At 49.2% G+C, this 13,323-nt stretch overlaps 1 non-coding gene across 1 annotated transcript; it reads right to left on the minus strand.

The window, feature by feature from the left end:
* Window positions 1-12,572: 12,572 nt before the first annotated feature.
* TRNAK-UUU (transfer RNA lysine (anticodon UUU)) lies at window positions 12,573-12,645 on the minus strand. Its single transcript has one exon. It is a non-coding gene; the product is annotated as a tRNA-Lys (tRNA).
* Window positions 12,646-13,323: the final 678 nt, after the last annotated feature.

Genomic DNA, 13,323 nt, shown 5'->3' on the forward strand with positions numbered 1-13,323 from the left:
CTTCATACCAGGCTTCATCTTTAGGAGCACGGTTCTCGTGGTTGAACCCTTTTCGTGGACGCCTTGAACACGCCAGTGCTCACGAGTCACTTCAGTGACTTTCCCAAACGCCGCAAGCGCCGTCCGAATGTCGTCGTCAGCCACGCCATGAAGCATTCAGTGGAGTCGAAGCTTCACCTGTTGGTCCTCTGGGTCGAGGACAAGGCACCGGCGCCCCTTGACGTTCAGCTCCTTGAAGGCGAGAAGCCGCTTCGTTGCTACCGCGCAGCCTAAAGTCACCGCCCAGACGTGGTTGATTTGGTACGCCCCCAAAGCCACCACGTCAGGGAGCGTACCGGTCTTGGTCAGCACGTGTCGGAAATCTTCGACTCTAAACGGTCGCACTCGTGGGTCTTCGTGCAAAAAAACCGTGTTCAAAACAACACGTCCGGTGGGCAGAGTTGGCAAAATCATCTGATACTCGCTATCTTGAACTTCTTCAGGCCTGTTTCCGCGGCCGCCGAAGGCCGCAGTCGGCGCTCCGCTGGAGCTCATGATTCCCGTCCGTCACGCTCGGTGGCCGGAAGTAGAATCTTCACAGTCGACAACACAGCGCTACTGGCACCAGCCCCGAAGGATTCAAACCTTTCGTACGCATAGAAAAGAAAAAAAAAGAAGTTACAGTGACGCCCGAGCAGGGGCTCGAACCCTGGACCGTTCGGTTAAAAAGCCTAACGCTCTACCGACTCAGCTACTCGGGCTTGGAAGGAATGTTCCCGAAACTTTTCTCTCCATAGAAAAAGCACTATTGGGAAAGAAAGAGAAGCTAAGCTGTTAGGTTCAAAGCCTAACAGTTCACGAATCTGAGCTACTCGCAGCAGCTCAGGATTCAAAACTTTCGTACACATAGAAAAAGGAAACTCTCAGTGCTCTTCCACTTTGTGAAGAGGGATTACTAGCCAAGCTGTGTATGAAGGCCCCTTAATGGCAAACTCCATCTCCGCCGCGGGTCGTCTCGGCATTGCAATATCTTTGGGATCGGAGCATGTATGGGGACTGCTTAACGTCTTTTTCATCTCCGCCGCGGGTCGGGCCGGCATTGCACTAACTTCGGGATCGGCGCACCTATGGGGACTGCTTAACGTCTGCTTCATCTCCACCGCATGTCGGCGGGGGGGGGGAGGTATTGTACTATTATCTCCGCGATCGGCCCACGTATGGAATGTGCTTAACGCCTGCTTCCACTCCGCCGCGGCTTGGCCCGACATAGCACTATCTCCGTGATCGGCCCACGTATGGGGAGTTTTTTGCTTACCACGCCAACGGCGGGAAAATTTCCATGGGCGCGGTAGAGGTATACAGCTTCACTGTAAAATTTAGTCTCCCGCCAGCAGGGGCACAAGCCCTGGACTGTTAGGATAAAAGCCTAGCGCTCTAAAGAGTGAGTTTCTCGGGCTTGTAAGGAACGCTGCCCAAACTTTCGTCTGCTTAGAAAAAGAACTATTTGGAAAGAAAAACACACTAAGCCATCGTCCAGGGCCGTTGCGTTAAAAGCTTAGCAGTCCACGACAGAGTGCTATTTGCACCAGCCCCGAAAGATTCAAATCTTTCGTACGCATAGAAAAGGAAAAAAAGTTACGGTATCAACCGAACAGGGGCTTGAACCCTTGGACCGTTAGGTTAAAAGCATAACGCTCTACCGACTGAGCTACTCAGGCTTCTTTTTTTCTTTATTACCGGTTTTGCAACAACAATACACTTACGACGCATGAAAAGTCAAGATGGGGTTATAATACAATTTGTCAACACATTGAGCGAAAAGCTATCAGTCGTGTTGTGATTGACGTTGTCAGTTAAAATTCCCGTAGTGTGACTAAGGGTTCTACCCTGCCTACCATGGCGAAAGATATTCTTTTGTTTTTTCAACTTCTATTAGCCCAGCAATGCTCTTTCGAAAGTACAGCTTTGCTGGTCTTCCGTCCGGTTCACAGTAGAAGCCAGCCATTCGTGAGCGCCATATACTGTGCAGGCCTTTCAGCATGATTAGATCGAAAGGTACTCCTTCTTCATTGTCTATCGCAAGGTACCTAATTCCAAGCGTGTCTAGTGGGAATTCTTTTTTGATTGTCCTCTGCAACACATCGCAGCAGAACACCGCTTCCCGACAGTGAAGGAAAACCTGGTCGATCGTTTCCGGCTTTTTGCAAATAATGCAGTGAGACCCCATGGCATATAAAACCCACGCTCCTCTCAGAAGTTTCTTACAGGGAGAGTTCCGGTATGCAGTTTGAAAAAGAAAGTTTTTGCACTTGGTGCTACTTGCATTCTTTTAACCCGTATGAGTACGTTCTGACCCAGGCCTGCACAACGTGTTGCCAATACCTGTACAACGGTATTGGCAACACTATATCACATAAGTCTTTATACAGTTTCCTCTTTTTAACAGAATATAAATAATCATTAGAAAAACGCACACTCAAAAATCGCACACTCGCTAGCGCTTCCGGAAAATAACCTTGTACCGTCCCCGTCAGGACTTGCGTGCTAATAACATATTCCGGTAGCAGTCGCCCGAATCTGGCCTGGCACACCGTTTGCAGAAATGGGTCGCTGACCTCGCGAAAAAAGAAAAATCTATTAACTAATTGTTTGAGAAAAAGGTGTGCCAGTCCAAGTCCCCCACACTTTACACTCCTGAAAAAATTTGTGCGACTGCACCTTTCCCACGTAGATTCCCACACAAAGGTCGCAAAAACCCTATGTAGTTTCTGCACGTTTGCCCTAGAACAGTGCATCACTTGTATCACATACCATAGTTTGGCCACAAAAAACATGTTACACACGGTTGCCCTCGCAAACATGGAGAGATAATTCGCCCTCCAAGCATTCGCCTTTTCGCGTACGAGTTGTGCTTGTTGCTGCCAGTAGTCATTATTATGTTTGTAGGACTCAAGTGGCACACCAAGGTACTTCACAAGCGTTTTCTGCCATACAACATTGGCAAAAATGTGCGGGGTGAATGACCACACGCCGCGCCAAAACCCCAGACACTTTCCCCAGTTTACTCTGCTTCCTGTAACGTCGCTGAAAAATTTAACACTTCGAATGGTTTCTTCAATGCCTTCGTAGTCAATACAACTTACCGCCACATCATCGGCATATGCGGGCAGTTTGACCTCTGAAGATTGTAAGCGAAAACCATGGATAGAATTATTTTCAATTATTGACAAACATAAGGTTTTAATATATATACTAAACAAAAGTGGACTGATGGGACAACCCTGACGCACGGAACGCTGCACTTTAATGGGGGCCCCCAATTACTTGTTAATAATTGGTCTGGTAGAGCAGTTCCGATACGCCAGAGCAACACCGTCCGTGATGATGGATCCGACATTAATGTGTTCCAATATTGCAAACAAAATAGCATGCGCTACGCAATCAAATACCTTCTCCAGATCCAACTGGAGTATGGTCACACATGCTTCAAGGGAGTCACAACATTCAAGAACTGAGCGCATCTTGGGAACATACGTCGCTATAGTGCGACCCTTAATTCCACACGTTTGGTGCGGGCCGACTATGTCTTTAACAACCGACGGAAGTCTAGCTGCTAAGACTTTCATTAGTATCTTATAGTCTACATTTGTGAGTGCTATTGGTCTGTATGATGTTACACTTTTCAACTCATCTACATCCTCTGTCTTCGGAATCAACACCGCGTGTGATTGACCGAAAGATGGCGGTAACGCCTTACCATCGTGCGCTTCGTTAAAAATTGCTGCAAGTACTGCTGACAATTCCTTTTTAAACCGCTTGTACCACAGAGCGCAAAGCCCATCAGTGCCCGGTGACTTGCCAGGATTCATTGTCAATTGCACGTTCCACTTCAAAATCAGTTATCGGCATCTCTAACGCAACTTTTCTTCATTCAATTGAGGCGTGCTTTTCAAGAAGTTCGTCTTAAACCGTTCTAGGTCAACCTGCCTAAATGCGAACAGATTTTTGTAGCGTTCAAAGAACGCACGTGCGATACTATCACTATCTGTAACTTCGTTACCACCCACCTCGATCACGTCAATATGGTTACGTCGAGCGTGCGATTTTTCCAGTCCGAGCGCCCTTTTTGTGGGCGCCTCCCCTATCGCTAAGGATTCGGCTCGAGCACGAACTATCGCTCCGCGATAGCGTTCCTCATCATGCAGTTCAAGTTTCTGTTTAATAATACGTATGTCACTTTTGTATGCTCCCGGTTCTTGGCACTCCAGTTCTGTCAGCTTTTCCAAGATTATTCGCAGTTCCTTCTCTTTCTTTTTTGTTTCATGCATTATTGCGACGGAACGATCGATGGCTTTCATTTTAATGCACTGTTTAAACTCTCCCCATCGATCTGTTAATTCACCCTCGCCGCTCATTAGAATTTTTTTGATGCAGTCCGATACATATTCTCCGACACTTTCGTCATTAGTTAAGTTTGAATTCATTTTTCACAGCTCCCAAGAGAAGCTGCCGCCTTTTTTCTTCCTTCCTATGTCACATTTAACAAGACAATGATCAGTGAAGGAAATAGGATATGCACTGTAACTATTACACATTGGTATTGCTTGAAGCGACAAGTAAATGCGATCTAAGCGCGCATGGCTATTTCCTTGAAAGTGCGTGAAACACACATCTCGCGTCCCTATCATACATTCAGTCACATCCGCTAATTCGCATTCAGTAATTATCTCGTTCAAGACATCCCAACTTTTATCGCTCCTTAATCCATATTATACCGATCTCGGGCACTGAGAACACGATTAAAATCACCTAACAACACCATCTGCTTTTGAGAAGATATATACTCTTTTAACATGAAAAAAAAAAACAAAGCCCGTTCCTCTAACGCATTTGGTGCATAAATACATACCACACGTCATTCAATTCCACGCAAAGCAAAATCACATAAAACTAATCTACCACATGGACATGAAAAAAAACCTTGCACCGTGATACCGGATAATTTTCTAACAAACAGCATGCAGCCCGCCGACGTCCCTAAAGGCCAGAATACATGGAGCGAACTTTCACGACGAAGTTCGGGCGGTAGAAAAACTGCCGCGGCGCGACGCCGTATGATCGTCGGGCTGCGCTACATGGAGCGATGACAGGCCGGCCGCCGCCGGCGAGTCACTGCGTTGTGATCAGTGTGGCTAGACGAGGCAAATGCGCTGTCGTGAAACACATGACAAAAAAGAAACATTAACGACAATTATTATCGCTTTTGAATTACGGAACACTCTAAAAACGCGTAAAATTTGGTTTAGAAATGATTTCTAGTCTTTTTTATGTGTTTGAGACATTCATGTGCCGATGTAGTTTAAAGAAAGCGGCGATGCTATGCATTGTGGCAACACTGGGCGGGTAAACAACTTTCGGCTCCTCCAACTCGGCTGCTCTGTTCTGTGGCTCAACGCGCGCGCGGCCGAAGCAAGCAGACCCGAAAGTAGCGCACGTGAGCTTGTCTAACCATGGCTGTTATTAACTTGTTAAATTCCAGCCGCGCCGCTTTGGATGCCATGAATACGAAAAGCGGGAGACCGGCGTGAACGATAGAGCGGGATCGGGATACACGGACAAGCGGGGAAGCCTAGCCGGAAGTCGGGGCGGATAGTGAGACCTGATTGGCTCGCTTTGGGGCGCCGCTCGTTTGCCGCTTCCGGTATCGTCGCCGCCCGACGAACTTTTCTGCGCCAGCTGGATCGGCGGCGAACGACGTTTTCTCCGCCGCCGCGCGTCGCGCGTACGCCGCCGGGCGTCGAACGCCGACTATTCGTCGCATATTCGCTCCATGTATTCTGGCCTTAAGGCGTGGCTCACTACCGCGTAGTACCATGGCGTAAACCGCTGCACCATGCTGCGGGTCTCTTCGTCACCATCTACTTTTGTCTCTTGCACGGCTAACACGTCAAGGTCATAGCCCACCAGCAGCCTACCCACTTGGCTCTGGTTTCGCTTGGCGGCCAGACCTCGAACGTTTAGCGTGGCCAATCTAAGCGACGGGTTGGGAGCCATGATTATAGGTCTAGTGAAAAGATTTGGCCCGGAGCATGGTGTTTACCTGTAGCGCCTAGCACACAGCTAGGCGCCCCCGGAGCCGCCCGGTGGACCGGTACCACTGGAGAGCGGTGGCGGCTTCTTGGACTTCTTGTCTGCGTTAGCTGTGTTCGGTCGTGGCTTGTAGCTGCTGCGCCTGCCCGTTGGCGTCATCGAAGGCGTCATCGAAGGCGTCTTCGTCTTCCCCACTTCCTTGGTTCGCTGCGCTGCTGTCTGCAACCTTCTCAAGAGGCCGTTTGACTGAGGCTCCGACATTGCTGCTCATAGGGTCGTTCTTCGCCGACTGATCCTCAGCTGTCTCCATTTGCTCGCTGGCTTCCGTTAGGCTGCTCTTGCTTTCTTCCTTGGTGTCTTCTGCTGGCTCTTTTGCCGCACCTTCCGTAGCGTTTTCCCTGTCTTGTGGTGTCCCCGCGCCCACATCAGGTGCAATCGCACCGCCTACAGCACATGGGGTTGCCTGGTCTCCTGCCCCTTTCGCCGCGTCTTCAGCCTCAGCTGCATCCATTACCAACCTTGCTGTGTCGTTGCCTTCGGCTGGCCCAGTCATAGAGGCGTATGTACGTACGCATTGGTTCTCGGCGTGTACAAACTGACGGCATTGAGAGCCCCGGGGAACCTTGCAGTCTCGTCGTGCATTGGCACTGCATTGGCCTGTCAGGAACGACGACTAGGGCCAGCTCACCGGCGACCCTAATTTGGTGCGGGAGATCTTCCACCTTCACGCCGCTGTTGAGCTTGAACAAGACGGACCGGGTAGTCGTCCCCTTGTCGTTGATACCCTGAACGCGCCATCGTTCTCGGGTGACGTGTACGGCTTTACCGAAAGCCGTTCTTACATCCTCATGGGCCACACCATGTATTAACCGATGAAGACGCAGCCGCACCTGCTGGTCCTGAGGGTCGACCAGGATGCAGCGCCGCCCCTTTATCTTCAGCTTTTTGACTTCCAGCATCCTTTTCGTGGCGTCCGCGGTGTTCCTGGTCACAGCCCCGACGTGGTTAATCTGGTAAGCCATCGTGCAGGACCGTCACCTTAAAAGGTTAACAGTCCACGACGCACCGCTACCAGGGGGGGGGGGGGGGACACTCCCCGGTTTCGGTGGCACTAAAGTCCCTTGATAATTTGAAAGTACCGACACTCTTTGAACTCTGCCGCCGCCGCGCGACCTCCTCGCCTCATCCTCACCCCTTGCGCGTTCCCCCGCGGCAACCAGTTTTGCCCCCCGTTCTTCTGCACGACGATTGGTCTCCCTGCCGTTGCCCTTGGAAACGCGCGGATCTTGAGTTTTGCTAGTGTTTTTCTTTTTCGTTCGCGCCATTTTCCTCCTGAGCACGGCTGGCTCGGCGCTTTAGCTCGACGTAGCGAACGTTGTACGCTATGTTTCCTGCTCTATGTGCTAGGGCTATGCCGGGCTGTTGCGCATGTAACTGCAGCAAGAAGCCTGAAGATGGTTATGCCTTTTTTATGATACCACAAGGAAAGCGTGACGGCTTGCGCAGGAAGCAGTGGCTGCATGACATTGGCTGAAAGATCTTTGTTCCGACAAAGAACAGCGTTGTTTGCGAGCTGAGGCGTCTTTCTTATAGCTCGTAGCAAAGCATTCCGTAATGCTGCATTTTTTTTTCATTCTGCCGGCCTGCTCACCAGCGTTTTTGTTGCGGGGCCTCAGTGTGCTCAATATTCTGCGACAGCTCCATCACCTCGCACGTCGCTAACTGTTGCTATTCAGTCGGAAACGCAGCATTATAGATTTTGCTTTGCGCTCTGAAAAAATTTGTCGAAAGTATACCCGTAGTATTGCAGGTGATGAGCGTTAGCTAGTCAACATCGAGTTTTTTTTTATGTTTTAATGCGAAAGCCTTTAGATCTGTGTTTCAAGGTCGCATTGTAAACTGGAAATATCACGTGACCCAAGGGAGGCCAGAGGTGACCCAAAGCATGTCCACCCCTGTATAAGAAAATGATTACCCAAGTTAATTCTTGAATCGTTAGTGATTGACATAAGGTGGATTGCATTAAGAAGGATTAAGATGCATGGATAAAGATTAAGGTGGGTGGAGGAGGAGTAAGGCGGATTATGGTGGATTAAGGTGAAGGGTTAATGAAAAGGTATTCAGACCGACTAGGGTGGATTAGGGTGCATGAACATGGATTAGGGAGGATTAAGGTTGAAAAACAATGATTAAGGTCGATTATTGTGGATTAAGGTGAATTCGAGTTGACAAAGGGGGATTAAAACCGATTAGGATGGATTAGGGTAGTATAAGGTGGATTAGGAACCATGGAGCTGAATTAGGTTTGATAGAGGTGGATTAGGGTTTATTAAGGTAGATTGGGACTATTCAGCAGGATTAAGTTGGATTAAGGTGCATAAATAAGGATTAAGGCAGATGAAGGACGATTAAAGCAGATTATGATGTATTAGGGTTGATAAAGGAGGATTAAGACCGTATAGGGTAGGCTAAGTGCATTAGGGGCGATGTAGATTGATTAGGTTGTATTAAGGTGGATTGGGGGTATTAAGCTGGATTAAGTTGAATTAGGGTTCATTGAGTATTAAGACCGATTAGTCTACTATGATCCTCCTAATGCACATTAATCCACCGAATCCACATTCATCGACCTTAATCCTCCTTCATTCACTTCAATCCACCGTAATCCACGAAAGTCCTCCTTAATGCACCCTAATCCACCTTCGTCGACCTTTATCTACTCTAACCCTCCTTAACGCACTTTAATCCTCCTTAATCAACCCTAATGCTTCCTCATTCACTTTTCTCCACTATAATCATCCTTAATTCACCTTAATCCACCCGAATCCACAGTCATCTACCTTAGTCCATCCTAGTTCTCCTTAATCCGACCCTAATCCTCCTTGATTCACTTTAATTCACCCTAGCGCACCATAATCCTCCTTAATGCACATTAATCCTTCTTCATCGACCCTTATCCTTCTTCATGCGCTTTAATCCACTATAATCGTCCTTAACGCACCTCAACGCACCTTCATCCACCCTAATTCACTTTCATCTACCTTAATCCAAACTAGTCCTCCTTTATGCACCTTAATCCACCTTCATTCACCCTAATCCACCTTCATCGACTTTAATTCCCCTTAATCCTCCTTAATAGACCCCAATTCATTTTAATCCGATCACTAATCAATCATTACTTTGCTAATCATTAATCATCTCTTATACGCGGCTACACATGCTTTGGTTTGCTTCCCGCCTTCCTTCGGTCACGTGATATTTTCTGTAGCTCACAACGGGACCTTGAAACAGAGGTCTGAGGCTTTCGCTTAATAAGCCACACACAAAGGGATGTGTCACAAGCAACACTAGTTCAGACGCACGAAGTAAAGCATCTGATCATGTGGCAGAAAAAGTGTCTGGAGTCTGGAACTCGCCTCAAAGCTCCCTTTACATCGGTATACCTCGTTCATACGGCTTTAAGAAAAAAAAACAACCTCCTCATAAACGTTGCCTCCAGCATTATCGATGCTGTTATTAGCATTTCTCAAAATTTTCAACCCCACTGGGGCGCGCAACTGGCCCAAAATAACACGCCTCGATAGAATCCTACGGCCCACGGAGGAAGGAAACTAAGGAGAGGCCCTGACGTCACTCTTTGTGAAGCAAAAGTGAAGCCGGAAGTTGGCGTTGCTCATGGCGATGCTCCGCCTTTTGTGCCACCCTCCTCTCTTGTTTACATCTTTCGCGAAACCACGCCGCGCTGCGCGTGGTTTCGCACGCGGAGCGCGCGCGCTCGCGCAACATCCGGCAGAGCACGGTGCAGGTAACACAGCGCAACAAGACACGGTGACTAACGCAAACCCGCCCACACAGCGCCTTTGCCACGGCACGAAACCTACCAGAGCAACACGTGTGCGCGCTCAAAAAATCAGAACAACGCCGCCATTGTGGCCCAAAAGGCGTGGCCATGCAGCAAAAAAAATAAAAAAGCAGCAAAAGAAATGAGAACCTATACGTCATTTCCGCCACACTTTTCTCCTAGCGCGCGGAGGGGGTAGGGCCTCTCCTTAGTTTCCTTCCTCCGTGCTACGGCCCATCCGCGGGAGCCCAGGAGGGAAAGCGTGCCGTGCGCAGCCGGTGGGCGAGGAGAATCGAGGAGGAAAGCGCCGTGACGAGGAGAGTGTCGCTACTTTCAAATTATCAAGGGGTTTTAGGTGGCACTAGGGTGCCTCGATGTCCTCCTCGCGGCGGGCGAGGAGGACATCGAGGCACCCTAGGTGGCACAGGAAATTGGCGCCATCTCTGTAATGGGCGAACGCAAAAATCCGTTTCCCTTGCATGGCCTCGTAGATCGTCGCGCGCACGCGCGCCGATCCAGGTGGCCGAGTCCTTCCCCCTCCGCGACTCCTCTCCAATCGCCCTCCCTCGTTGCTACCCTCGCAACTCCCTCACCTTCGACTGTCTCCGCGCGCACGCCGTGCGGCCCCGCCGGCCCTGAGCCAGCTCAGCCCGCTGCATGACGTTTCATGTTTCGTTATCTGCTGTTATCGCGAAGGGCGTGCGTTGACCGGCGTGGCTAATTTCGTCAGTTTCGTGGTCCTCGGTAGCTGTGTGCTTGTGCTCCGCCATGTTTCACCCGTTTCACGACTCGTACTGCTCGTACCGCAAACAAATACCTCAAAAACAAGCCCTGCAGGGTTGTTCCAGGTGCCTAAAGACAACAGGTGAGCGCTCAGACCCAAGGACATCAGAAGGCGCATGTACACGAACACAGCCCTGTCCATTTGTGTGCTCCATGAGGCTCCGGACGTCGTTGCGCCTTGATTGTGCCACACTTGCCTCTTCCCGGTAGAGAAAGCTGACAAATAGATGTTCCTCCACATTGTCACCTGGTCTGTGACTTGTGTTTTTCTGTGCCAAGTCTCATTCTGCAACTTAAGTAACTTGCCCAGCTTTCCATACCGCCCTCACTGCTTTTTCTGTGTGTCACGTTCTGCAAACCTACTAAGAGCTGAAAAATTACTGTTAGTGTTTGTGTACTATCTCAGTAACCCCCGATGGGAAAACCGCGCGAACAACCTTCCTGTGTAGGCATGATACGCTTTTTTTTCTTCTGGAAAGCATGAGCATTGCAAGAGTCCTACATGCACATTTTTGCAGTTCGTGTTTATTATACAAAGGAGAGCCCAGTAGGTACGACTTAGTGCCTTAAGTGACGTAATTTTATTGCTAAGCATTGCATTCGGGTGGAAAGAAAAGTTGTGTTGTTGGCTTATTTTACCTGGTCTTTGATTGAGGAATAAGCCTTTCTTTCTGCGAATGTTTTCTATGTGCTGCTGCAAAAGCCGACTACCTTCTGTTCCCCTTGCCACCGTTACTCAAGCTGTGGCCAAGTGCAAAATAATGTGATAATGTGTGTTTCAGTTTTTAGTACAATGTTATTTTTGTTCTGCCATGTCTTTTTCAATTTGTTCAGCAGTAATGAACATGTCACGCATTTCATATGCTTTCGTGCAGATTTATAAGTAAGCTTTCTTTTGGTATGGCTCTCAATCAAAGAATGCTAGCATTTTATTCTATTTTTCAGGTATTTCGCGTGTCATTGTTTTTGCCATTACCAGTGAGTTTTCCCTTCTTATAGTTGTCATGACTATGTCATACACGTCGTCCAATTTCGTGCAATATCTTAGTGCATATATCAGGAGCTCGTATACATTTCGGTCTTGAGGACGTTATATAAAAATGTTTTTTTGTGTGTGTGCATGAAACGGCCTTCGCCTTTTCTAGCGCTTTCTTTTGTTATTTCACCATCTGTGAACTTCTGTCTTTAGTACTCTTGTATATGTCATGCACCTTTCACCTTTGCTCATTTTTTGAGCGTGTATCACACCACATTGTAAGAGAAATCGGTTTTCGGAAACGAAGTCAATAAAGCGAGACTAAACATCTGTCGTGTTGGAAGTGTAATTTTTTTTATCCCCCGGCACATGCTGGTATGGGCAAGACTGCGTGCATGCCAACGCATAGCCCACGACGCACCACGCGCCAGCTCGCAAGCAATGCCAATGCGCTGCGTAGCGCGCGCATTGCTTGCGAGCTGGCGCGTGGCGCGCCGTAACAAGCGCGCTATAAAAAAAAAAGCGCGCCGCTTACGGGTAAAAACAAAAAAAAAGTGAGCGGTGCGCGCGTCATGGGGGAAAGGGGGATAGGGAGTGGAGCGGGTCGGCATAATAAAAACAAAAAGGAAAGGAAAACGTTTGGGAGAGGAGGTGCCGCGTTCTGCTGTTGCTGTTGCCATGACAACGTAAACAATCATGTGCGCCGCCATTTTGCTTCTGCGTCGCCCATTGGCTAGGGCCGTAACTGAAGGGGACCTTGGCGCTAGCGTCGAAAGAGCGTCTGCTCGAAAACGGCCAATGGGAGCCATACGGAGTGTCCCCCCCCCCCCTGGCGCTACTTGCACCAGCCGCGAAAGATTCAAATCTTTCGCACTCATAGTATAGGAAAAAAAATTACGGTGTCGCCCGAGCAGGGGCTCGAACCCTGGACCGTTAGGTTAAAAGCCTAACGCTCTACCGACTGAGCTACTCGGGCTGGCATGGACCGCTGCCCAAACATTTATCTGCATAGAAAAAGCATTAATGGGGAAAGAAGGAGGAGGTAAGCTATTATCCAGGGCTTTTAGGTTAAAAGCCTAACAGTCCACGAATCAGAGCTACTCGCAACAGCTCACAAGGATTCAAAACTTTCGTACACATAGTAAAAGGAAACTCTCAGTGCGCTTCCACTGTGTGAAGAAGGATGACCAGCGAAGCTGTGTATGTGGGCCCCTTAATACAAACTGCATCCCCGCCGCGGGTCGTCCAGGCATTGCACTATCTTCGGGAACGGCCCACGTATGGGGTCTGCTTAACTTCCACTTCATCTCCGCTGCGGGTAGAGCCGGTAGTGCACTATCTCCGGGATCGGCCCACGTATGAGAAGGGCTTAACAGCTGCTTCCACTCTGCCGCGGGTCATCCCGGCATTGCACTATCTCCGGGATCGGCCCACGTATGAGAAGGGCTTAACAGCTGCTTCCACTCTGCCGCGGGTCGTCCCGGCATTGCACTATCTTCGGGATAGGCCCACCTATGGGGACTGCTTAACACCTGCTTCAACTCTGCCGCGGATCGGCCCGACATTGTACCATCTCTGCGCTCGACCCACGCATGGGGAGTTTTTTTGCTTCCCACGCCGACACGAAAATTTTCTTCGATGGTAGAGGTATACA

This window comes from Dermacentor andersoni, chromosome 1, assembly GCF_023375885.2.
Source record: "Dermacentor andersoni chromosome 1, qqDerAnde1_hic_scaffold, whole genome shotgun sequence".
Classification (NCBI taxonomy): Eukaryota; Metazoa; Arthropoda; class Arachnida; order Ixodida; family Ixodidae; genus Dermacentor; species Dermacentor andersoni.